The sequence below is a fragment of the Idiotropiscis lumnitzeri genome, unplaced genomic scaffold, assembly GCF_059441095.1.
Source record: "Idiotropiscis lumnitzeri isolate Australia: NSW breed Sydney's pygmy pipehorse unplaced genomic scaffold, RoL_Ilum_1.0 HiC_scaffold_45, whole genome shotgun sequence".
Taxonomy (NCBI): Eukaryota; Metazoa; Chordata; class Actinopteri; order Syngnathiformes; family Syngnathidae; genus Idiotropiscis; species Idiotropiscis lumnitzeri.
The window spans coordinates 667,606-695,236 of NW_028283583.1; the positions used below are offsets into that span (position 1 = coordinate 667,606).

The window sequence follows — 27,631 nt, forward strand, 5'->3', positions numbered from 1 at the left end:
TGCTATTGCCAAACCATGTGCTAATTGTAATGGAGAGCAACACAGTCTCACAATTGGTAAGGAATTTAGGAGAAAGCATCACAAGGATAAGATTGACTTCTTGAGGAGCAAGGGTCTGTGTTTTGCATGTTTGATGCACGGTCGCATTAGCAGTTGCTGGAAACAAAAGCTTCAATGTCAAGAATGCTCTAGACTGCATCCTACAGCACTACACATTGTCCATAAACTTCTGCAAAGAAACAGCCTAAGACGATTGTGAATAGCAGTACCTATTAAGCGCCCTCGTACAAACAACAGAAACCTGGGGTGTCACTGGGGCCTGTAAATAGGACTGCATCCTTTCAATAATTCCGGTATGGGTCAAGGCACAAAAAGGAACCAAGACAGTGGCGACTTACTGTCCGGTTTAAAAATGCCCTGACGCCTTTTTTAGACTGAAATAACTTACTAAAGTTTTCGTTTTGTGCCATTCAGAATGGGAGAGGGAGCCAGGAGGCGAAACAGCCGTCTTGCCAGTTCAATCCCGCACACCCTCTGACTCTCACCCTCCGTTCTGCCTTTTTATTGAAACTAACTCATCAATAACTAATCACCAGAAGACAGAAAAGCATCAACAACTAATCACCAAGAGACAGAAAACATCAATAACTCACGGTATAAAGGTCAGTTTAACTAAAGCATCAATAACTAATCACCAGGGACTCCAGCAGGCAGAAAATCATAACCCAAGGTCAGTTTAACTAAACACATCTTCAGGATACGGTGTCTGTGTGTGTGTGTGTTAAAATAACAAGTAAGTGTCTCTGTGTGTGTTCAACATTAATGAGTGTATAAAAACATGATTATGAATACACAAACTGATTACCTATCCTCAGCCCATCTTACATTTCCCTCCTGTTGTGGATTTAAAAATCATGTCCTTACGGCTTTAAGACAGATCATCATAATGAAATCATACAACAGTGTGATCATCAGTGGAGGAGCGAAAACCTCACATTAGGGAAAAATTCCCCTCCTCCCTTCCGGCGTAGAATGAGATCCTCATAATTTGATGACCATCAGGGAATAAAACTTGTCCCTGGGGTGACTTGGTGGAGGCCCTTGCCTCGTTGTAGGAGAGATAAGATAAGATAAGATAAGATGTCCTTTATTAGTCCCACAATGGGGAAATTTGAGGTGTTACAGCAGCAAAGATATAGATCACACAGAGTCGGCGGCGTAATGTAGCCGTTAATGTATAACATTAGCAGCAGACATTCAGAAAAAGCATGCAAATATACACAGTATAAACGTATCTAAGTGTAAGGAAACACTCCTAATGTTTGTCCATTATACGGAGGGGGAAACGCTGTAATGATAAAAACTACTGAATGATTGAAAATACTGCAATCATAAAAATATTGCAATGATAAAAGTACTGTAATGGTAAGAGTACTGAAATGATAGAAAAGTACTGCATGATAGAAAATACTGCAATGGTAAAAGTACTGTAATAGTAAAAGTACTGCAACGATAGAAAAATACTGCAATGATGAAAGTACTGCAATGGTAAAAGTACTGCAATGGTAAAAGTACTGTAATAGTAAAAGTACCGCAATGATAGAAAAATACTGCAATGATAAAAGTACTGCAATGATAAAAGTACTGTAATAGTGAACATCCTGCAGTGGTAGAAATACTACAGTGATAGAAGTATTGTAATAAGAATACTGTAATGGTAAACAAAATACATCATTGGTCAATATTTAAGTACACCCTTGGCTGAAAGTACAGTAGTAGTTAATATTGCATCCTAGGACTGCACAATTGCACTAATGCCCTCCCGTTTGTAGGCCTGACCCAATGTTCTTGTTAAAAAGTCTGACAGCAGTTGGCAGGAAGGAGTGGCGAAATCTCTCTTTGGTACAGCGAGGGTGTAAAAGTCTGTCACTGAAGGAGCTGTAAAGTGTTCTCAGAGTGTCATTGAATGGGTGGGCTGGTTTGTCCAGCATTGATGACAGTTTTGCCGTCATCCTTCTGCCCCCCACTGAGTCCACAGAGTCCAGGGAGCAGCCCAGGACAGAGCTGGCCCTCCTCACCAGTTTGTCCAGTCTCTTTTTGTCTCGGCCCGAGATGCCTCCTGCCCAGGAGACCACTCCATAGAAGATGACTGATGAAACCACCGAGTCATAGAAGTTCCTGAGGAGTGTTCCCCGAACGCCAAAGGACCTCAGCCGCCTGAGTAGGAAGAGTCTGCTCTGACCCTTCCTATAGAGAGCGTCTGTGTTGTCGCTCCAGTCCAGTTTATTGTTCAGATGAACACCCAGGTACTTGTAAGTTGAGACCCTCTCAACGTCTGTTCCCTGGATATTCACTGGTGCAGGTGGAGAGTGCCGACGCTTGCGGAAATCCACCACCAGCTCTTTGGATTTCCCAGCGTTGATTTGGAGGCGGTTCTGCTGACACCAGTCCACGAACCCCTGCGTAACCCCTCTGTACTCCCGATCGTCATCGTCAGTGATGAGGCCAACAATCGCAGAGTCATCAGAGAACTTCTGCAGGTGACAGGTTGTGGAATTGTATTTGTAGTCCGAGGTGTAGAGGGTGAACAGGAAGGGAGCCAGCACAGTTCCCTGCGGCGCTCCCGTGCTGCAGAGGAGCACGTCAGACACACAGTCCTGTGTTCTCACGTACTGTGGCCGGTTTGTGAGGTAGTTGTGAATCCATGTGATGAGGTGGTGGGCCACTCCCGCCTGCTCCAGCTTGTCTCCCAATAAGGCGGGCTGGATGGTGTTGAAAGCACTTGAGAAATCAAAGAACATGATCCTCACCGTGCCCCCCGCCTTCTCCAGGTGGAAGAGTGAAGTGTGGAGCAGGTAGATGATGGCATCATCCACACTGATGCCAGGCTGGTATGCAAACTGGAGTGGGTCCATTGAGGAGCTGACCAGGGGGCGCAGATGGACGAGGACCAGTCTCTCCAGGGTCTTCATCAGATGAGACGTCAGCGCCACTGGTCTGAAGTTGTTGAGCTCCTTCGGATGGGGTGTCTTTGGAACCGGAACCAGGCAGGATGTTTTCCACAGCTGGGGGACTCTGCCCAGCTTCAAGCTCAGGTTGAACATGTGCTGGACGATTCCACACAGCTGGTCTGCGCAGGATTTGAGGAGCTGGGAGCTGATCCCATCTGGGCCTGCCGCCTTCCTCGCCTTCATCTTCCTCAGCTGGTTCTTCACCTGAGATGTTGTGAGGAACAAGGCTGAGCAGGAGGAAGTGGTGGTTGTCTGATGAGGCTGGGAACTGGAGCCTGTGGAGAGAGAGAGGGGCGAGAGAGGGGGAGAGAGGGTCTTGTTCGCAGTGGCAGGAGGGGTGGGTGGGGGCTGCATCAGGGAAGCCTGAGCGGGGTCAGACATTTGATCAAACCTATTGAAAAATAGGTTCAACTCATTTGCCCACTGAAGCCCCCCCCCCTTCTGGGTCTTACCTGCTTGTCCGTGGCCTGAGATGGTCTTCAGGCCCCTCCAGACATCCCTGGCATTGTTCCGCTGCAGTTGTTCTTCCATCCGCATCCTGTAGGACAGCCGTCCTTACCTCCCGGATCTTCGTGTATGGTGTGTGTGTGTGTGCACGTGTGAGGACAGGGGCAAGAAGTCCATGTGTTTTTACGTTTCAGTGTCCAGTTTGAGTTCGTCATTCTCAACATTAATCAGGTTGTAATGGTACATTTGGGCAACAAACCTACGATTAACCATCGTCTTTGTCATAAAAATAATGCAACATGAACAGACTACACATAACAAAATGAAAACTATAATTATCCCTATATATAGTTTTTTAAATTCTTCATAGTGGTCATAACATCAATAATTGTTTCATTTTTATTAAAAATTTAAATGCAGTAATGTACTCCAATCAAGGCTGATATTCCTTTATGTACGTCATTAATTTCCAAACAATATCTAATCTTTTTGTTCTGTGGCTTCAACATATTTATCATCTCATCAATATTAGCACCACAGAGTACTGAGTTTCGAGATCCTCACAATAGTCGTTCTCAAAATGATATTTTATTTTTATCAATTTAGCTTTGTTAAGGTAAGATATTTTATTGACAATCTAACATTAATATGCAAAGAACATGTACATTAGTACGAAATGTAAAAGAAAATTGTGGTGGGGGGGTGCGAATTGTTTTCTTCTTGGTAGGGGGGGCATGACAGGAAATAATTGAGAACCACTGGTCTAGTCACACACCAGCTCGGGTTCATTCCCTACCAGAGAAATGACATTCCATGTCCCCAGAGCTATGCGCTTTATGTTGCCGGGGATTGGACTGCCTTTGACTGCCTCCTAGCTCAAAGGAAACCCAAATTCTTTGGTCCCGCCCACTGGTAGTGAGCCGAAGCCCTTGTATTAAATAATAAATAAATACATAAAATAAAAAAATTAATAAATTTAAAAAACGGACCGATCCACTGCTTGGGTTAGTTTGACCCACCTTGAGATCCGTTCCCACTCAGTGACAGTGTCTACAAGCCACTGCCACCAGGCCAGTGAACCCAACGTCCAGGCAGTGACAAAAACGTGATCAAATTACATTGCTCATCATAAGGTGTTTGTGAGACGCTCTTTGTATGTTTCCTCAATTAAGACCTGTTTTCCATTGGTGTATTTGAAAAAAGTGGTGAACCTGTTAAATTCACTACAAAACGTTCAGAAGATGAAAGTAATGTTTGAAGGAATATTATTTTTCTATCGACATGCCGGCGGGCGGGCACAGATAGAGAGTGATAAAGCAGCACCACCCGCGCGGGGCGTGCTGACGAAAAGGCAAGCGCTCCTCCTCTCATCGCGTCCTTATTAAGACAGAAAAAAGACGCTGTTGAATTTTACCTATTCGCAGTTCGAGCAGGTGCTTAACGCTGGAGAATATCACCACTTCGAAGTTCGAACTGCTGTTGAAACGGAGAGGTAAGTGTTTTTCGTTGGGTTTTTTTCAAAACATGCGTCGAGTGCATTTGTTCATAGTTAGAGATAGTTGTGTGGAAAACACTACACAAAGTAGCACCATGGATGTGGGCCTACAACACTGGCCTAGCAAACATGTGCTCCTACATTGACATAATTGACGAGCTCCAGTTAAGCATTGAATAATTATAAAACGTCATGGTGCTTTTACTCATTTAAAGAACTAAACCGACGCGTATTGTCATCCGGTGGTCAGGTTTGCATTGAATGTGAGCACGAGGGACGCTAGCTTGTTGCGTTAGCTTTGCGGAGCTAACAGCTTGCACTTTTGTTATAGAACAACAGAATGCAAGTACCATGATAATTTCTGTCATTAATTTTTGTGTAAGACACGATGTTCACTGGTTAATTACATGATTCTTAAAGCAAAGGTTACTGTGAATGCAATTTTGGTAAGATTTTTGTAGTCACACTGCATAAATCTGTCTGTGTCTGTTGTTTAAACTTCAATATAAACTATTATGGTTGAAATCGTTAATTGGGATGGAGGAATTGATATTTTTTTAATTTATAATTTATTTTTCTTACACTGATATTGTTAAAACTCCATTTAGCCCATAGTATTAATAATTCTCAACACAATACTGTCTTTTTTCTTTATAGAATAAACAATGCCTTCCCTGAGATGCAGGAAGTCCCCAAAGCAGGATACTATTGAACATGCAGTCAAGGGTCTGGACAAGACTGCAGAGTTAGAAGCGAAGTATATAAACTAATTTAAAGGTATGATGTTAACGCTTTTGCTAAGATATATTATTGTTTTCTGATAACCAAGCTGACATCGTTTTTTAAGTGGTTATTTTACATTAAGAGTGTCTTGACCTTTTCTTTTGCCACTTTTGTCAGTTTCAAGTTATTTCAGTGAGTGTGAAACCTGATGGTAGGAGTTCTATCTAAATTAAGGCTGTACTTGATGACGCCCTCCGGCATTTTTATACCACAATAGACCGGTGAACAAGTCCGATATTGATAGTCTAGTGTAAAGCACGTAATACGTCACAGAGATCACGTGACGCGATCCAATATGACTGTGTACAGTGTATGTCATTGTTTTGAAACTAAATAATCTTAAAGTTTTTTTTTTACGTAACCAGGTGCAATTGACATTTGTACTTTCAGTCCTAATACATACTGGCTAATGCAATGCTGGAAAATGAATTTTGGCTGGTCTGTTCCTTTAAAATCATAAAGAAGGGCTCTGCTCTATCCCTCACAAGAAGCAATGTTTCAAACCACCCTACATTAGTATAGTGGCCCAAATGAATATGATGACTCCTTATTTGTGTGCTTAAAAATATGACGAAGCTAACTTGATTTCCCTGTTAACTAGGTCGAGGAGTATTTACCAAGGCCCCTTTCAGGAAAGACGACTTTATTCTTTATTATGGAGTACAGAGGAAAATTGATAGATTCTGATGAATCTCAACGCAGGAAGATGGATGGAAGAGGCACTGTCTTTTTGTTTGACTTCCGCCGGCAAGAAAAAACTTGGAGGTGAGGCAAAGATTGAGATGTTATCTTATTTTTGTTTTTATTTAAAAAAATAAACACATACTCATCCCATAAGTGTTAGGGGAAAAATCATTCTCTAAGCAAAAATGTATAATTACTTTTATTCATGCGTTGAATCTGTACAAATGAAAATATAGATCATGAAGTCTCAAAGACAAGCTGTTAATAGGGTCTGATTCCAATAGAAATTTCTTGTATGATTTGATTTAGATTTAAAAATTGTGGATTTCCTATTTTTATGTTTTGTGTACACAAGATTGTCTCAAAGATTAATTTCTGACATTGATTGAATAATTGTTTTTTTTTTTTTTAATCTATTTTAAGTGTTGATGCAGCTCAAGAAGATGGCAGTCTGGGAAGACTGGTTAATGATGACCACATGCACCCCAACTGTAAAATGAAGAAGATGACAACAGAGGACAGACCACACCTCTGTCTGTTTGCGCTCCGAGACATTGATGTTGGCGAAGAAATAACTTAAGACTATGGACCAGCTGGCCTTGGAGAACACAGGTTTGTAAGATGCATCTTTAAGTACAATAACAGAGCCCACTTGTGGTGTTCTGGTGATGTAGTTTCCAATTAGTTTGGCAATCTAATAAATGTATGTGAGGTTTCTATGGAAGTTGAACATGCTGACTGACTGGGGGAGTTCTCCATTGTCCACTATCTGTAATTCAAATTTGTGGGTCTGAGTCAAAGTTTGGCTCTGCAGGAACAACGAACTGGTCAGGGAGTGACAGTATTACAAAGTTCTGCGTTACTCCTTTCTGGGCGGTGGCCCTGTTAGGCCATCATATGCCATATTGCAAATATCCCCATTGTGGGACTAATTAAGGACATCTTTATGTTGTGGTTTCCCTACCAGAACCAGCACCAACCCTGTATATTCATGATATAAAACACTGTTTCAATTTGATATTTAGCCTTTCTATACTGTAAAAATAGAAGACCCCAGGCTTTCCTGCGCGCCCTTGCCCAATTGGTGGTGTTCAGGAGACAACCTGGGACTGAAATATCAGTCACAACCAGTGTTGTTTTCGTCACTGATGACTATGACGAAAATACTTCGTTAACGCCCCTTTTTTAATGACGATGACAAGCTATACGAGGTTCTTTTATGACGAAAACATGACGTGATGTACATGAATTTTTTTCGTTGACTAGACAAAATTGTTAGCATGTGGTTCATAAATTATTTTATGTTGCTTTTAGTGAAATAAAGCCACAACAGTTGCCCAACAAAATGTTTTGCTTCTCTGCTTATTTTGGAGCAGTGAGTATTGATTCCACTGTTGCCACTTTTTTCTGTTTGTAATGAAGAATCCTTAGTAGTCCATCCAAAAGTCTTTGTTATTGGGTGGAAACCTTGAATGCCTTGTTTTAACTCAAATGGACTTAAACCCATCCATCCATCCATCCATCCGTTATCTGTACCGCTTCTCCTCACTAGGGTCGCGGGGGGTGTTGGAGCCTATCCCAGCTGTCTTCGGCAGTAGGCGAGGTACACCCTGAATTGGTGTCCAGCCAATCGCAGGACATGCATAGACGAACAACCATCCACGCTCACACTCATGCCTCGGGGCAATTAGAGTGTCCAAGCAACTTGCCATGCATGTTTTAAGAATATGGGAGGAAACCGGATTACCCAGAGGAAACCCACGCAGGAAGGCCGGAGCCAGAATCGTACCTACGACCTCAATATTGTGAGGCCATCATGCTAACCAGTTGGGCCACCGTGCCGCTTGGACTAAAACCTTTGTGAATAAATTGACGAAAACTAGGGTAAAACTTTTTTTGCGTTTCCGTCGATTAAAACTGGACTAAAACCCTTTTTTTAGTTTTCGTTGACTAAAACTGGACTAAAACTATAACGAATTGGGATGACTAAATGTGATGTAAACAAATCAGCACTTTGTCCAAATGACTTGGACAAAATCTAAAATGCCTGCCAAAAACAACACTGGTCACAACACGTGTCTACAGAAGATTAATTGGCATGGGCGAAATTAATTAGTTTTATTTCATTCATGAGCTTATGTTTTGTTTTGGGTGGCTAAGGCTTAAAATGTGTAAAAATCTAATCCAACCTCAAATATAATTAATTCAATAAATTTATGATGCTACTAAAACATCGAAGCAGCCTCCTCCAGGCTTTACAGACTCAGAAATGGAGGTATGCGTATCGTGTGCTCATCCTGTCGTGTCTCGAGATGTTAAAATTGCAGTTAGATAGACGTGTGCTGATTAGACAAGACTTCTAATATATCTGGTGTCACAGGATATTTGTCAGTGAATGTGTATGTCTGGTTTGAGGCTCACTCAGCTTTTTCTTGTGTTGTGGGGTCCAGTTGAGTTGAATTGCGAGTCAGGTATGTTGGCCATCTGACACCCAACTGTCAGGTTTGCGTTCGTGGGGACCCCGTAGAGCCATTTTTATTGTTGACATAAATCATAGCTAATCATCTTTTCCTTCATTATCATATGAAATACAGTTAGGAGTTGTATGTGCCTTTACTATGTTATAATCTTAGAACCTACCAGCCACTACAGCTGTCCGACAAGAAGACTTTTGGCTGTCCTGTACTCCATTGCGGCCCTGGTGGCGTTCAAAAGACAACCTGTGACTGAAATATCAGTCACAACATATCTCTACTGAAGATTAATTGTCATGCGCTAAAGTAATTGGTTTTGTTTCATTCGTGAACTTGTTCGTTAAAATGTGTAAAATTCTGATCCATTTTCTTTTTTTTAATTCATTAAATTAATATTCAACTTGTTCATTAGGATGGAGGACAACCGACAATGACTGAATCGGCTGAGGTTGATGCCACCAGAACATCGAAGCAGCCTTCTCAAGGTTTGACAGACTCTGAAAAGGAGGTATGCGTATCATGTGGTCATCCTGTCGTGTCTTGAGATGTTAAAATTACAGTTAGATAGACCTGTGCTGGTTGGACAAGTTTTCTAATATATCTGGACATAAATCGTAGCTAATAATATTTTCCCTCATCATCATATGATATACAGTTATGCGTAGTGTATGTCTTTACTATGTTACAATCTAAGAACCTACCAGCCACTACAGTTCTCTCATTGGGAGACTTAAGCTTTCGTCAGGCTGTCGACTGCTGCATTGCCCTCTTATTGGCTTTAAGTACACAACCTGTAACTGAATTATCTGTCAGAACAGAACCTATGTGTCCACAGCAGGTGATTTGGCATGTGGATTCTTCAGATTTTTAGAAAATAGGTAAAATTGTGATCAAAAGTTTAAAATGTATAAAATTCTGGTATAGTTTGCAATAGTATATCTATTAAATCATTTCAAAACTTCTTAACAAGGATGGAGAACATTGGCTGTGACCGAATTGGTTGAGGTTTACATTACCAGGACCATTGAGCAGCCTCCTCGGGATCTACAAATTTAGGAATGAAGATATGCATCCCATGTTACAATCCTGTTATGGCCCGAGGTTTTGAAGTTGCAGTTACATATTGGGCTGGGCGATATGGCTGATAAGTACATAGCGATATAAGTATTTCATATGGGTCCATCGATACACATTGAATTCTTTTTTCAAATTATTTTATTCATTATTTTTTTTATTTTCCAATATTTTCACTGCCCTGTTAAAAAAACATTTAATGTAGTTTTCCTCCCGGGAGCTTTTTGTTACGGTCAATTAAGTGTTTTTGTTAAATATAGCTGCGTAGAATAATTATATGCATTATTATCGTACCACAATGTTTTGGTTTTGCAAATAATTTCCTAAAATCATTCTAATTTTGTTATTACATTATTTTGTCATAATATCATTCATCAATATTTTAGTTTTTTTTTTTTTTCAAATAGAATTAAGACCTTTTTCTGTGCAGATTCCTCTGGGGATTAAGTATTTAATGGGTTCTCAATTTTCTCTTGGACTCTGATGCAACCCAGTCTCCTCCCTTGGACAAAAAATATGGGCTGAATCTTCCTTGGAATAACGACACAGATTCTGACGAATCATTGTCAAATCCTGCCCCTGAACTTTGTGCCTCAGACCCAGACCATATTACTATCCCAAGGCTCAGGAGGACCAAAAGTATACAGGTAAACAACCCATATAGATTTCAGGGAATCTTACAAGCAAATTGCATATATTTTATTGGTCTCCTGCCTTCTATCCTTTATATTTCGTTGTTGTTGTTGTTTTTTAGATTAAAAAAACAGGCTGACTTTGGAATGGATAAGCATTATTACTCCAACTCAGATGACAGTGGAGATGAATATATTCCGGATACAAGTGAGGCCTCTGATTCAGACGGAAGTGAATCTTTGAAAATTGTGGACCCTCTCTTGAAGTCTAAGAATGCCTTCAGAGATTTTTCTCCCACACCACGAATCTCAAAAGCCACCTCAACGCAGGTTGTTAATCAAGGGCGTTCACCCGTTCGGAGGAGTAGCAGCACTGGTGTGATTCTTGAATTCTATGGCTCTTCAAATATTTGTGCAGTTTAACACAAATCATCCAAAATAGAATTCAAGCACATCTGTGACAGAAATTCAAATTCAGAAGTCAAAGAGAGAGAACAAAAAAAAAAATCTAATGCTGCGCTTCTTCCGAAGACATATACTGTAAACATTAAATGTATGTTAGGACAATCTTGAAAAAAGTATTAGAACACCCTTTACTTTTATTTCTTGTTAATTTTATTAACCAAAATATGTCCATTTTTATTACAGATTAATGAATACAAAATTAAAACTCTAATCAGCTACTTTTTAATCGTTATATTTGTATAAACAAATGTTATACATCTGTGTGTTAACTTATACAAGAAATGACGGAAAAGCAAGGGTGGTTTAGTATTTTTTTATCGTATATAGTCTGTATAATATCTTTAACCTATGCTGATGCTGTTTAATACTGATTTAAATAATAATAATAATGTCATAATCTGTTGGTTTTACATGAACAAAACCTTTCAAGCACTTTTTAAAATTCTAAATACTACCTCTTGTCAGTAAGTTGGTTCACAGCACTGCCTTGGAGTGAAAGTGTGTAGTGCTGAGACAGTCGGTATGTGCTGAGTCGTCTGACGTTTGTGTGACTGGTACCCAGGAAGGTAGCAAAACCAGGCAGTGTGTATGTCGTACCCAGGAAGGCAGAGAAACCAAGCAATATGTATGTGGTACCCACGAAGGCAGAGAAACTAAGCAGTGTGTATGTGGTACCCGGGAAGGTAGCAAAACCAGGGAGTGTGCATAGATACAGACCCCAAAAGTGATTAAAACCAAATAAAGTCCCCAGAAGATCATCTGTAGTCAGGTGAAGGACCCTGTACTTTGTTCAACTCATTTACTCCCTTAGACGTACAAAGACGTCTTTTAATGCAATGGCGCCCTCTACCAAAGACGTATAAGTACGTTTCCTGTCTTTTTTACGTCATAGTGTACATAAGGGTCTGATGCAACCTCTGACTGAGAATCAGCCTTGTCCGCATTGTGAATCATGTAAAAATCACCCAGCAGGGGGCAGAGGTGCAAAAGATCCGCCTTGAATCTGCGCCAGAGGTACAAATGGGGGGGCGGGATCCTGGGGTAGACTTATAAGTGTGGAGAGCAGCGTGGGTAGCAGCAGCATCGGCAGCACTAGCAGCAGTCGCATTAGTAGCGTTAGCAATGAAATCCTCCAAGCAAATGACGATCGAGGAATGCTTTTTTTTAAAAAAAAGCTTCCTAAAAGCATCAAGGCGATGGAGACGCTTTGGTTGAGAGGATGACGCTTCGTCGTCGTCACAACAAAACGGCGTCTAAAGAGGGTGCGCGTGCCTTGCGGCCTGCATCGCCTGCCTTCGGACAATAGCCAAAGCAGCTGAGAGTCCTCACCAGATCCCCCCGAACGAGGAGGTAAGCGCTCGCAAGTTACCATTGAACATGTGGTTTTACCCCTCATGCTTTTATTGTACATATCATGCATCTTGCGGGCAGAAAATGTCGCGTAAATGTGCAGTTAGACGCGAGCTTGCTCGCTGACTTCCTCGTCCGGCCGCCTCTATTGCACAATTACACGCGAGCGTAAGTCCTCGCCGACGAGGAAGTAAACGCTCGCAAGTTACCATTAAACATGTGGTTTTAGCCCTCATGCTTTTATTGTACATATCATGCATCTTGCGGGCAGAAAATGTCGCGTAAATGTGCAGTTAGACGCAAGCTTGCTCGCTGACTTTCTCGTCCGGGCGCCTATTGCACAATTACACGCGAGCGTAAGTCCTCGCCGACGAGGAAGTAAACGCTCGCAAGTTACCATTGAACATGTGGTTTTAGCCCTCATGCTTTTATTGTACATATCATGCATCTTGCGGGCAGAAAATGTCGCGTAAATGTGCAGTTACGCGCGAGCGCATCTCCTCCCCGACGAGGAAACAACAATACTGAATGGTGTGGTAATCATGCATACTTTCTAAAATTCACAGATTGTGCATCCCGCGGCAAGAAAGTTCCTCCTCGTCTTGTTGGTGTAAAGAAAGGTAAATTATAATATGAAACTTCACACGCCAGCAATAAAATGCAGCAATAAATATATATTTCCAATTGTTTATATTTCTGTAATTTACAGGTTGTGCATCAGGAAGCAGTGGTTCCGGATGGCGTCACACTGGATGGCAACCGAGGAAAATCGACTTTACAGCAACCCCTGGACCACTGAATGCCGCTGCCCATTTGGAGTCTGAGGAGCCAGCTGATTTCCTGGAGCTGTTTCTCACGGATGAGCTTCTGCAGCACATCGCGGATGCCAGCAATCACTTCCCAGACAATTATTTTCACACAAACCCCAGTGGACAAACACAAGCTCGCCTATTTTCCACGGACCAGCAAAGCCAGACCACAACGAAAGTGTCGGGTCTGTTTGCGCAAAGGCAAACGGAGTGAAACAAGAATGTGGTGTGAACTATGTTGTGTGCCCTTGCATCAAGGCAACTGTTTTATTTTGTATCACACAAAAAAAAAGTATGTATGACACTGATGTATTTCATTTTTGTACATAGTTCAACAGTTCAGTCGTTTAGTGTTATGTGCAAATAAATTTATTTTATCAAAAACATTTTTTGTGCTTTTTTTTGTTATTTTATAGAAGGCATGCATTATTTAGATGTTAGAGGTGTCATAAAAGCCATAAATAATAGTGTCAAAGTTCAAATTATGGTCAAAATGCATCAGTTTACAAAAAGCTCATTTTCTCAGTTTTTTCCCCAGGGATTGGAGTTTTCATGAAATTTAGCTATTTTCAAATGCCGATTGCTCAAGAATGGAAAAAGATAGGAACAAACATTTTTTTCTGTTGAAAGAAGAGAGTCTCATCTTTCTTCGGGTGTGCTCCATGTCTATATAGCATTAGAATACAATATTCTGTGGGCCTTGCAATATTAGTCAAAACCCAGGAAAACGCTGGGATTGAGCGGGTTGCTCCAGTGAAAATGGCTGGTATTTAATGAGTTAAGACTGGTTAGGACATCCGGCTCGCAGTCCCAAGGTGCAGGGTTCGATCCCGGGACCCAGCTTTCCTGTGTGGAGGTTGCATTTGTGAGTGAGCTTGAGCGCAGATGGTTGTTCGTCTTTGCGTGCCCTGCGATTGGCTGGCAACCACTTCAGGGTGTGCCCCGCCTACTGTCCGTTGACAGCTGGGTAGGCTCCAGCACGCTATCCTTGTGAGAATAAACGGATTGGATATTACATGTATGTGTTTATGCCCTAGGCCAGGCGAGGGCAAACTACGGCCCGGGGGCCACATGCGGCCCGTTAAGTTTTAATCCGGGCCGCCGAACTTGAAAAAAATTTAATGAATAAACCTTGTTAATGTTTTATTTTCTAAACACTGTGGTTTTCAAAGACAAATATTATTGTTGGAATGCTTTTATTCACTTTCATTTCAAATTAAATGTATTTTTTTTCTCAGATGAGGTGAGGTTTCCAAAACACTCCATCCATCTGCTCCTGGTCCGGCCCCTCTGTCATATTTTAGAACCCATTGTGGTCCTCCAATCAAAAAGTTTGCCCGCCCCTGCCCTAGGCTTTGTGTCTTTGCTTGGTTGACTGTGTAATGAGTGTATGAATGCATTTCTTTCTACCAGACACCTTGGACCTCCCATGGAAGATTAATAATCTATTTTATCTATCCATCAGGGTCACGAATGTCATTTGATGAGTAGAGAATTTAGAGTCTCCAATTAACCTAATATACATGGATTTGCGCATGGAAACCTGAGAAAAAGCCCTTAGTCCTACTTTTCCATCTGAACCACTTTATCCTCACGAGGGTCACAGCCGTGACATCCCAGCTGACTTCAGAAAGTAAGTGGGCGACGACTCATGATCTCTTGGTTGAATAATATTGTTAGGGGCTCAAAATGGCCCTCGACAATAAAATGGCAGAAGAATATTACATACTCTCTGGCAGAAGAATATTGCGTTTTTTTTGTTTTGTCCAATTAACTTAAATAAAACTTGGGAAAATTTAATGATTACATGTAAACCAGCTGGTCTTCCCCATACCAAGCCCTGGCTAAAACTGACTGAAAAATGCATGATGTGTGCCTTTTAAACTCCTCGGCCCATCCACTATGCCAGGGATGGGCAAACTTTTTGATTGGGAGGGGGGGGGCACAATGAGTCCTAAAATACATTTAATTTTAAACGAAAGTGAACAAAAGCATTACAACAATATATATGTCTTTGAAAAACCACAGTATTTAGAAAATAAACCATTAACAAGGCTTATTCATTTAATTTTTTTCAAGTTTGGGGGGCTGGATTGAAACGTTTAACGGGCCACAAGTGGCCCCCGGGCCGTAGTTTGCCCAAGTGCCCTAAGCCAATTGATTCTAAAAAATAACAGTTTTCTTCATCAAAACAACATTTTATGATCAACATAAATGTTAGTGAGTACATAAAGGTATACTCATTTGATCTATCATAACCCCATGCACTTAGACTGTACAAAAAAAAGAAAATTTTTATTTTAAAACCTAGTATTTCGCCATGACGTCACACGCTAGCGTCAAGTGCTTGGCGCTAAAAACCCGGAAGTAACAGCGGCGCTCGGTTTGAAAGTGGAGAGTTGTGCATGGTAGGCGAATTCGGGAGAAATGTTTGTTGAACACGAGGACTGTGGCGTAGAAGATGGTTTAACAGCGATCTAGTGCGCACCCAACCGTGATGGCTGACCAACGAAATAAATGCGGACCGACGGAGTGGACTGACAGGACGTGGAAAACAGGTGTGTGGCATGTGTGCGTGTGCACGAATGTGGGAGCGCGTTCTCTATGGTGGCAGCGATCGCAAAGCAGCAGCACCACTCCTTGACAAAAGTATTGTACTTTCTCTGATGTTTTGGGTTTGCTCTGCTTTGGGGTTTGTAGTTCTGGCCACGCAAAAGTAACAAAGCAAGTTCTTGGATGTCTGCTTTTTTCTTGAACTGTTAATTGGTTAACATCGTGGCTCTTATTTTTATCTAATGTATGGAGTTTGGTGGCTATCTATATGCACAACTATATTAGTTGCACTTGAAATTGCATACAGAAAATTAGTATAAATAGGTTACGCTATAAAGTATAACAATATTAACAATCGTTATTGTTGTTACTGTTTATTTATTTTATTTTGCAATAACTGTGCTCCAAGCTTAGCTGTTGTGCCAGCTGCCAAGTAAAAATATGTAATCTCACTCAATAATAGGAATAAATACTTAACTAACATCTCAATTTTTCGGGTTGGGCTGTGGGGGAGGGGAGGGTGGCTGCCTGACATAAAGCAGACTGTCCTGCACATGCGCAGACCAGCCGAGTGTGTGAAGTGTGCGTAAGTGCAGTACCGGGACCGACCACTAGACAGCGATCCTGAGTAATTTTTCCGCACACACATTTCTAGCACACTCGTCTTGTTTTTGTGACCTTCCTGGGAAGCCCTGAAACTTTGACAGGACCTCCCCCTGAGCTTCTTATCACTGAATTCAATGCTCTTTTTTGTGGGGCCCAGATTTTTGGTCCCCACAAAAATTTTGGTCCCCTACAGTGGGTGTGCTGTCCGATGTTGGTCCCCAACATGTAGCTTATACAAACACACACACACACCCCTACTTGTTTTTGTGACATTGTTGGGCCACCTGAGCAAAACTCACATTGTGGGAACCACCCTTTCTAGTGGTTGTACAGCTCTGAAAAAAATCAGGCAGTGTCCAGGAATTTAGTTAAACACAAAAACCACTTCAAATTACCAATTAATGACCTGGAGGTCAAATGAGTGACTCAAGTGCATGTAATTCAGTCACTGTAGCCCAAAGATTCTCTGGGCCAGTGGATGAACCATTATTCGTCTTGGACAGCATTGAAGCAGGCCGTAGCCTGGTTTCTAAAGCTGAAAGACTTACTGACAGAGTAAAGGAAAATAGAAAGGAGTTAATCACATTAGGTGAAGAAGGCAAGATGAATTTATTCAAGAGAACTGTCAAAGGAAAGTATTTGACCTGCGACGACTTGGATAAAGCAGAAAGAGAACTTGTGAAATACTGTCAAAGGCGAAGTTTCAAAAAAGATTTAGCCATATTTGAAAAACAAAAAAGGGTGAAGAAAAGTAGCCCACTTTACAAGTTCAATATAGTACTTCAAGATGGTGTCATGAGGGTTGGTGGACAGTTGAGCCACGCAGCCATGCCTGAAACAGCAAAACAGCAAGCCATCTTGCCAAGGATTCACATAACACAAAGCTAGTCCTGAGATACATTCATGAGATTACAGCTCACGCTGGAAGGAACCACATGATGGCTAATCTGCATCAACAGTTTTGGATACCTCGAGCTGCTAGAGTCATCAGAAGAGTGCTACCTGACGATCCGCCTTTCAAGAGAATTGGCGTTGATTATTTTGGTCCATTCTAAGTAAGTAGGGTTAGAGGACAAGTAAAGAGATACGGCGTGATTTTTACATGTCTCGCTGTACGAGCCGTACATCTGGAAATTGCATCTTCACGTGACACAGATGCTTGTCTCAACGCAATCCGAAGATTTCTTGTCAGAAGAGGACAAGTGAGAGAGATGTATTCTGATAACGGAACCAACTTTAGATCAGCTGACAGTGAAATGAAGAAATCAATCAAAGAATGGAACACTAAGTAAATCGAGAAACACTTGCTGCAAAAAGGTATTCAGTGGCATAGCAATCCCCCAGCAGGTTCCCACCACGGAGGAAGCTGTGAGCGACTTATTTGGTCTGTGAGAAAAATCCTGAATGTCACTGTAAAAGAACAAATTTCGGGTGAAGAAAGTCAATATACCTTGCTTGGTGAGGCTGAAGCAGTTATAAACAGCAGGCCTATCACAAGGACATCTTCCGACCTCAACGACTTGGAAGCACTCACACCCAACACTCTGTTGTGGCTGAAGGTCAAACCTGAGTTACCTCCTGGAGTCTTCTGTAAAGACGACCAATACGCCCCAATACGTACCTCTGGGAATGAGCTGGTCAGCTCTTTAAAGAGTATTATGTAAGTTGAAATACATTAATCCATTTTTCTTTTTTGGACCATCTTTAACTGTGTAGTGTGTAATGTCTAAAATACAAAATGATCAGATTTTAGGGTGCAGTTGACGACTGTGGCACAGGTCCTCGCTCTACAAGTGCTAATAGTCTTCGGCAAAGAGAAAAATCTGCCATAAGGTACAGAAAACATTGGCATCAGAGTAAATGGATGCATGTTTTTGCAATGAGCGAGGAAACTGGCGAACTCAGAGAAAACTACGCAGGCTTGGGAGAACATGCAAACTCTACACAGGAAGGCCGGAGCCGGAATCGATCCCACAACCTCTGCATTGTGAGACCATCGTGCTCACAAGTCGCCCACCGTGGCGGCCGTCCATTATGAATGCCATCCCACCATCCATTATCTGTACGGCTTCTCCTCACAAGGGTTGCGGGGGGTGCTGGAGCCTATCCCAGCTATCTTGGGGCAGTAGGTGGGGTACACCCTAAACTGGTTGCCAGCCAATCGCAGGTCACACAAAGACAAACAACCATCCGCGCTCACACTCACACCAATTTAGGGTGTCCAAACAACCTGCCATGCATGTGTTTGGAATGTGGGAGGAAACCGGAGAACCCACGCAGGCGTGTGGGAAACATGCAAACTCCAAACAGGAAAGCCGGAATCAATCCCGCGACCTCTGCATTGTGAGACCATCGTGCTAACAAGTCGCCCACCATGCATCCCTGCTAAATAAATGATTAATTTTTACATTTTAGTATTTGTAAGCGATCTTGTGTTCATGACAGCATTTTCAACAGTGTGGGTGTTTGTATGAAAGCATTTCACTCGTGTATGGGCATGAGCATGTTTCAGTTGTATTTATGAATAACAATAATTTCACAATTGTGCCTGAGCGCCTTTCACTGGTGTGTATGAGAATGTTTCACCTATGTGTATGAGCGCATTTGACGAGTGTATGAGCAACAACTATTTCACTAGTGTGTATGAGAGCGTTTCACTCGTATGTATGATAGCGTTTCATAAGTATGCATGAGCAACAACAATTTCACTGGTGTGTAAGAGTGCATTTCAGAAGTGTGAAGCGATTCCTGACTTTTGTCCCCAACGGCACCTCATACTCCCCATCTCCCGCTCACTTCTCCTGACCCCATGAGCCATCCCCGTTGCTACTACATGGAGATTTGATGTGTTTTTTTGTTTTTTTTGTTATTAGCTTCTTCAACATCTCTTCTGATTCTCATCTCTTCTCTGGCGCTCGTCTCCGCCTGTCTGATTTGAAGTCGACCTCAGAATTTGCACTATTTTGACATGACTTCTGTGGTAATCACTACTGACATATTGTGTCATTTGCTCAATAATACATTAAAATTATAATAAATAATTAAAATGGGTCCGGTGCCGAGCTCTGGCTTCATATCTTTAAAAGTGGTCTTCTCAAATCTGTTACTAATGGCCTCTAAATCAGTTGTGGTAGAGAAGGGGCAAATTAGACCTTATGGCATCTTAATTTGGTCAAGTCTTGTACCCATTTTCAAGGCCAGCGACTATTGCTTTTGCTATATACAAGAAAAGGATTACTCTGAATATACACAACAACAAATCCCAGATGTCCAACCCAAATGTTGTTTCAAAATAATCCAGTTCAGATGATAAACAAATGTATTGGTATGTTGAGGTCATTATTTCAAATCAAAATATACACTTCTTTTTCAGACAATGGGGAGGATCGAAGAAGTGGAAAAGTTGCAGGAGTAACTTCAAAACAATGCAAAGAGACAGAATCTGGAAGAATGTCAAGTTTGTCCATGTTTATATTTCTGGAATTTAGTGGGCGTGCATCTCGAAATGTTTGGGGATGGTTCGGGCTGCCAGACAAGACTTTCACTGCGAGCGCTGGACCACTGGATGCTGCGGCAAACAGCGGACTTCTTGCAGCTATTTATTACCAACAAGCTACTCCTGCACATCAATGATGCGGATGGCACAGACTGCTTTGCAGACAATTATTTTGAGGCAAAACCAAGAGGTCTGTAAGCACTCTGAAAACAAAGTAAAATATTTGACACCCACGGCAAAAAAAGCCATGCTACAGCATAGGGCTGGGCGATAAACCGAAAATTTACCGTTACCGAAATTTATTACAATGACCGAAATCATTTTGCCCATGTCGGTAAATTCGATGAATAAAAAAAGAAAAGCCTTTTGTCTGCGGCAATGTTCATGCCCCTTTAAGACCGCTACAGCGCCTCTAGTCATGTGACTCCACCCGTCTGTCGCTCTCGTTGCTGGCGATTCAAATCCAGAAGCTTTCTCACCACCCACAACACAACCATGCTGTGCTGAAAGTTCAAAGTGAGAAGCAAGGTTCGACAAGTGACAACAGCCCATGAACGGAGGCGACACCATACGAGAGAACGTCTCAGAGGTGGACGCGATAGCTTAGCACATAGCTAAAGATAAAGCTCCTCTAGTTACGTGGCGCGCACAGGATTTAAACGCTTCATGAAAGCCGTATTTCCCGATATGGACTACATCGGGCCGGGAGCTTAGACATGCCAAGCATTTTGCATCTACATCCGACTTGTGGTCGGGTCGCAACATGGATCCCTGATTGAGCCTAACTGTGCATTACATAGATGACAAGTGGCGACTGCGCAGCAGAGTACTCGAGACGGCACATTTTCCCCGATAATACCCACTTGTTTATTTGGCTTGCATTGACATTTTCTTTCATTTTATTTAGCGTTTTTTTATTTGCCATTATTTACATCATGAGAGCATCTTGGCGCAATCTATTTGCAGAAAAAGATTTCGCAAGAGGTACCCTTTTTCTTTGTGACATTGTTCAAGTCATGCAAAGCAAGCTCAGGGTTCGCGGTTAACCGCTTCCCGATTGCCCGGGGCAAGTGAAATTTGGCCACGGGCAAGGTAAAATTATGGGCAACTTGCCCGACCGGGCAAGCATTTTTTAAAGCAGCCAAATATCTTTAATTTTGACGAAAACGGTGGTGTGATCTGTTTGTGTGCACTGTATGGTGATGGTTTAACCCAGACAACCCCTTATGTTTTGGTATGGTCCATTGGCCTTATCGGGGGCAATGGGCGGGCGCTACGGGGATCAGTTAGTTCAGTGAATGTCGAGTTAAAGTGGACGTCAATAAATCCCGCAGTATTGGAACTCGCTGTCGTAGCATCCTCATTTGAAGTTTGAAAAACACAACAAAAACCTACGATATTTTGGCCGAAAATTTCGGATTCCTCTGACATGACTAAAATAGCTCGAATATTTTTAAGTAGACAATTCAGTTGTGAGTAAGGAAGGGAGTAATATTTGATTATTGGCTGTTAATTCATTAGCTCCATGATGTGACCTGACATAGTGTCAGTGACTGTGTTCTGTTTATGCTATGAAACTTATGGAGGCAGCACCACAGGCACTGGTCTTAAAGGAATACACAAATTTGCCACACTCATAATTTACTCATGTGATTCCTCAATTAATACGCTCTCCTGGACTTAAAATTGATCATCTGGATTGCTGTAATATCATTTTCCCAATTTAACATGCAGATTTGTTAATTATTAAAACTACAATTAACATTTTCAATAACTGCACAGGATGATACATTTGCTCTTGTGAGTAGGGTTTCATGGTTGACGATGAAAACAAGATTAATTTATGCTTATCAGATTATATGTTTATTTACATTTGTGGCGCACATTTTACAACCATAAACATTTTATTCTTAGAGAAAAAAAATTGTCACTTGCCCAAGTCGGGCAAGTAATTTGGCCACTCGGGCAAGGCAAATTTTAGTGGCACTTGCCCTATGGGCAAGCAGTTTTTAAAGTTAACCGCGAACCCTGCAAGCTATTTGGAATGTTCATACAAATGATTTTTGTACTTTTATTTTTCATTGAAAGTAAAGTGTACCAGTTGGTCAATAAAAAAAACAGTCAATATGCAATTCCTGCATTTATTTTGATTTTAGTCCACGTGGGAATTTATCGTGCATTTATCGTTATCGAGGTAAAATTGCTCGATTTCTCGCGATATTGATTTGAGGTCATATCGCCCAGCCCTTCTACAGCATGTATACAGTGTGAGACGTGTTGTGTTCACTTGCTCCAAGGCAATTGTTTTTAAGTGTATACCACATACCCAACGAATTGTGTAATTTGTATGGCGGGGTGTACACATGCGTTGCAAAAACACATGCACACACTGTCACTCACGCACTTCCGTATATAGTTTATTTCAGCACCTTTTGTCATGCTGTTTTTATTTTATAGAAGGAAAGCATTATTTTGATGTCTGAGCTGTCACAAAAGAAAAATAGAACTGTTGAAGTCAAGTCAAGCTTGTGCTTGAAATGTTTGTTCTTAGTTTCTCAGTTTTTCGTGAGCAATGGGAATTCAGTTATATTCAAACGCTGTCAGGTAAAGGCTCCATATTTTTATAGCATTATAGCACACTATTCTGTGGGCGCTAGAATTGAAGGGTTTGCGTTAGTAAAAATAGGTGGGATTAAATGAGCTGAAGTGTATCTCTTGAGTGCTCCTTAAATATTTGCCTGTGTTGGTATATTTTATTTTGGTCGTGTCATGTTTATTCTTACGCTGAAAGAGACATGAGGTGTTCGAAAAAAATAAATGATTTTTTTTTCCCGGTCAAAACTACCAATGGTGTCTGTTTTTTTTCCCTCCGTGAAATGTACGAGTTATCACTTTGACGCGCATGATGTCACGTGGCTGGAGGACTGGAAACTTGCACGAACAACATTTACGTTGAAATGTAACAATGACACATATATCGACATCTAACAAACATGCATGGGCATCTAACATTGACACTTACATTGACGTCTATAACATAAACCATTACAATCACATCTAACAAACACGGACATCTAACAGACACATCGACATCCATCATAAACATTTACATAGACATCGACATCTAACCAACCTTTACATAGACATCTTACACACATCGACATCTAACAAACATTTACATCGACATCTAACATAAACACATCTAATATAGACACATAGATTGACATCTAACATCGACACATTGAGATCTAACATAGACATACATTGACATCTAACATAGACTGTTACATCGACAACTAACATCGACACAAGGCTTTGTCAAATGACACGTCATGACGACATATACAGAGACACAAGGCACAACAGCATATTTTTGGTACAAATTGAACCCAATATGTTAGCTACCTCGTTCGACTTAAAGGGTTAGCGAACTTGTTATGGTGGTTGAGGCGTGGTGGCTACCCAGCTCGTGTAGTGTATATTAAACTTAAGTTAATAATTTATGACCAGTAAACACGGATGTTGTAACGCAAAACAATGTTCAAATGTTAGTTTTTTTTCAACACATTTCATGAGAAAAAGCTCTACTTGTCTGTGAGAAATGTATGTTGTAGACCCATTATATAACACAATATTACACAATTTTACATTGGAATTTCATTTAATAAAACATTGACAATTATCTTTACAAACACTGTGTATGATTCATCTTTTCATTTGTTGTTCAATGAGCAAAACAGTGGCGATCAAAACAGTGCAAATTAAATGACATTTTATAGGTATCTGGCTGCAATACAGTGAACCCTCGCTACTTCGCGGTTCACCTTTCGCGGGTTCAGTGCTTCGCGGGTCTAAAAAATATTCGGGGGCATTGTAGTTTCGCCGAGCGGCACGACGGGGCGCTGGAGTGGTTAGACGGCCGGCGTGCGCCGAAGAAGAACGTGGGCGAAGAGGAGAGTGGACAAAGAAGAGCACGTTCCCCCGGGCACGATTTGGGGCGACGTTTCGCGCGGTTCGGACCGTACCAGAGCTCCGGCCAGCGTGCGTGGCAGTTAAGCCGAAGAGGAACAACTTCCGCCCGGGCACTAGCGGGGCGACATTTCGCTCCGTTCGGGACCGTGCGAGAGCTCCGGAGGAGACCGGCCGGCGTGCGTGGTTGTTAAGCCGAAGAGGAACACCTTCCGCCCGGGCATGAGCGGAGCGCGAGGCTGTCAGTTATGAATGAATAAATGAATAAATAAATGAAGAATGCCAGGGCACACCGGACGGCGTACCAGCAGGTAAAAGTCGAAGTAATTAAATAAATACAAAAAGAAGTAATTGAATAAATACAAAAATAATGGCTGGGGAATAAAAAAATGTTTTAATAATTTTTTTTTTTTGTTATAACATGAATTTCACCCTCTCTCTCTCTACCCGTATATATATATATATATATATATATATATATATATATTATTTTATTTATTTATTTTTTTAAGCATTTTTGAAGGTGCGCCGCTACTTCGCACTTTTTTTTTTTAAGCATTTTTGAAGGTGCGCCGCTACTTCGCACTTTTTTATTTTTAAGCATTTTTGAAGGTGCGCCGCTACTTCGCGGATTTTCAGTTTTCGCGGGTGGTCTCGGTCCCCATTAACCGCGATAACCGAGGGTTCACTGTAGTAAGTTACATTCTAATTTACATTTACAGGTAATGGAAATGACTACTGGTAACCTCAATTTAACTGTATTTCAGTCAGAATGCCTCAAACATCATAAAAAAATAAAACGTTGAGTATTATTTCTCCTTCAAAATGTCAGAAGAAATACTCTATAATGGCCTGACGACATTAACATAGTTTATAGTATATAGCAGGGGTGGGAAAACTTTTTTATTGGCGGGCCACAATGGGTTCTAAAATTTGACAGAGGGGCTGGACCAGGAGCAGATGGATGGAGTGTTTTGGTAACCTCATCTCATCTGAGAAAAAAAATACATTTAATTTTAAATGAAAGTGAACAAAAGCTTGTCTTTGAAAAACCACACTATTTTGAAAATAAAACATTAACAAGGTTTATTTTTTTTTTTTTCAAATTCGGCGGGCCGGATTAAAACGTTTAACGGGCCGCATGTGGCCCCCAGGCCGTAGTTTTCTCACGTCGGTATATAGCATAGCGGCATAGGTTCCCTCGTCAACATCAAGTGAGTTACCCTCTTACCAAGACCAAAATACGGGGCTCCCCATCTCCCGGTCACTTCTCCAGACCCCAACAGTCACCCTCGTTGCGAGAACTTTAAGATTCGATGTTTATTTTTTTTCGCTTCTTCAACTTCGTGTCTGATTCTTTTCTCTTCTCTGGCTCCAGGATTCCGCTGTCAATCAGATGACGATTGAGGCGGGACTTCCGGTTCAAAGTCACCCTCAGAGTTTGCAACCATTTGAGATGGCTTCTGTGGTAATAACAACTGTCATAGGTGCAATTTGCTCTATAAAGCATTAAAAAAAAATAATAATAATAAATTACAAAAAATAGTCAAGTACAGCACTCGTCTCATAAACTAGGTAAGAATTTAGCGTTACTAACGTTGCTACACTATAAAGAGTGTTTGACTGACTAGCTAAACCCAGTTTTGGTTTAGCTGTTATAAAAGTTTGGTTTTTTAGTGCTGTAAATGCATTTTCAGCTCGCGCTGTACACATTTGCTATGAGAGGCATTATCTCATAAGGGAAATATTGGACAATCAAATTAATGACTGCCCAGGCATCAGGATGTCTTTTTACACTATATAAAGGTGGAAATTTACATTGGAAACGTTTAGTTTAGCTGTTAATGAAGTTTCGTTTTTTTTAGTGCTGAAAATTCATTGTCTGCTGGCGCTGTACACTTTTTCTAAGTGTTGCAATATCTCATGAAGGAAATACTGGACAATCAAATTAATGACTTTCCAGGCTTCAGGATGCCTTTCTACACTATATAAAGGTGGAAATTTACATTGGAAACGTTTGGTTTAGCTGTTATAAAAGTTTGTTTTTTTAGTGCTGTAAATGCATTTTCAGCTCCCGCTGTACACATTTGCTATGAGAGGCATTATCTCATAAGGGAAATATTGGACAATCAAATTAATGACTGCCCAGGCTTCAGGATGTCTTTTTACACTATATAAAGGTGGAAATTTACATTGGAAACGTTTGGTTTAGCTGTTATAAATGTTTGGTTTTTTTAGTGCTGTAAATGCATTTTCAGCTCGCGCTGTACACATTTGCTATGAGAGGCATTATCTCATAAGGGAAATATTGGACAATCAAATTAATGACTGCCCAGGCTTCAGGATGTTTTTTTACACTATATAAGGGTGGAAATTTACATTGGAAACGTTTAGTTTAGCTGTTAATGAAGTTTCGTTTTTTTAGTGCTGAAAATTCATTGTCTGCTGGCGCTGTACACTTTTTCCAAGTGTTGCAATATCTCATGAAGGAAATACTGGACAATCAAATTAATGACTTTCCAGGCTTCAGGATGCCTTTCTACACTATATAAAGGTGGAAATTTACATTGGAAACGTTTGGTTTAGCTGTTAGAAAAGTTTGTTTTTTTAGTGCTGTAAATGCATTTTCAGCTCGCGCTGTACACATTTGCTATGAGAGGCATTATCTCATAAGGGAAATATTGGACAATCAAATTAATGACTGCCCAGGCTTCAGGATGTCTTTTTACACCATATAAGGGTGGAAATTTACATTGGAAACGTTTAGTTTAGCTGTTAATGAAGTTTCGTTTTTTTAGTGCTGAAAATTCATTGTCTGCTGGCGCTGTACACTTTTTCTAAGTGTTGCAATATCTCATGAAGGAAATACTGGACAATCAAATTAATGACTTTCCAGGCTTCAGGATGCCTTTCTACACTATATAAAGGTGGAAATGTACATTGGAAACGTTTGGTTTAGCTGTTATAAAAGTTTGGTTTTTTAGTGCTGTAAATGCATTTTCAGCTCGCGCTGTACACATTTGCTATGAGAGGCATTATCTCAAAAGGGAAATATTGGACAATCAAATTAATGACTGCCCAGGCTTCAGGATGTCTTTTTACACTATATAAAGGTGGAAATTTACATTGGAAACGTTTGGTTTAGCTGTTATAAAAGTTTGGTTTTTTAGTGCTGAAAATGCATTTTCAGCTCGCACTGTACACATTTGCTATGTGAGGCATTATCTCATAAGGGAAATACTGGACAATCAAATGAATGACTTCCCAGGCTTCAGGATGCCTTTTTACACTCTATAAATGTGGACATTTACATTGGAAACGTTTGGTTTAGCTGTTAATGAAGTTTCGTTTTTTTAGTGCTGAAAATTCATTGTCTGCTGGCGCTGTACACTTTTTCTAAGTGTTGCAATATCTCATGAAGGAAATACTGGACAATCAAATTAATGACTTTCCAGGCTTCAGGATGCCTTTCTACACTATATAAAGGTGGAAATTTACATTGGAAACGTTTGGTTTAGCTGTTAATGAAGTTTCGTTTTTTTTAGTGCTGAAAATTCATTGTCTGCTGGCGCTGTACACTTTTTCTAAGTGTTGCAATATCTCATGAAGGAAATACTGGACAATCAAATTAATGACTTTCCAGGCTTCAGGATGCCTTTCTACACTATATAAAGGTGGAAATTTACATTGGAAACGTTTGGTTTAGCTGTTATAAAAGTTTGGTTTTTTAGTGCTGTAAATGCATTTTCAGCTCGCGCTGTACACATTTGCTATGAGAGGCAT

At 41.0% G+C, this 27,631-nt stretch overlaps 2 long non-coding RNA genes across 2 annotated transcripts; both read left to right on the top strand.

The window, feature by feature from the left end:
* Positions 1 to 4,774: 4,774 nt before the first annotated feature.
* On the top strand, positions 4,775 to 9,402 carry LOC148315745 (uncharacterized). The gene is made up of 5 exons (XR_015840623.1): positions 4,775 to 4,950; positions 5,611 to 5,730; positions 6,338 to 6,501; positions 6,844 to 7,032; positions 9,307 to 9,402. It is a non-coding gene; the product is annotated as an uncharacterized LOC148315745 (long non-coding RNA).
* A 2,722-nt stretch (positions 9,403 to 12,124) lies between these two features.
* On the top strand, positions 12,125 to 13,552 carry LOC148315746 (uncharacterized). The gene is made up of 3 exons (XR_015840626.1): positions 12,125 to 12,415; positions 12,982 to 13,035; positions 13,125 to 13,552. It is a non-coding gene; the product is annotated as an uncharacterized LOC148315746 (long non-coding RNA).
* Positions 13,553 to 27,631: the final 14,079 nt, after the last annotated feature.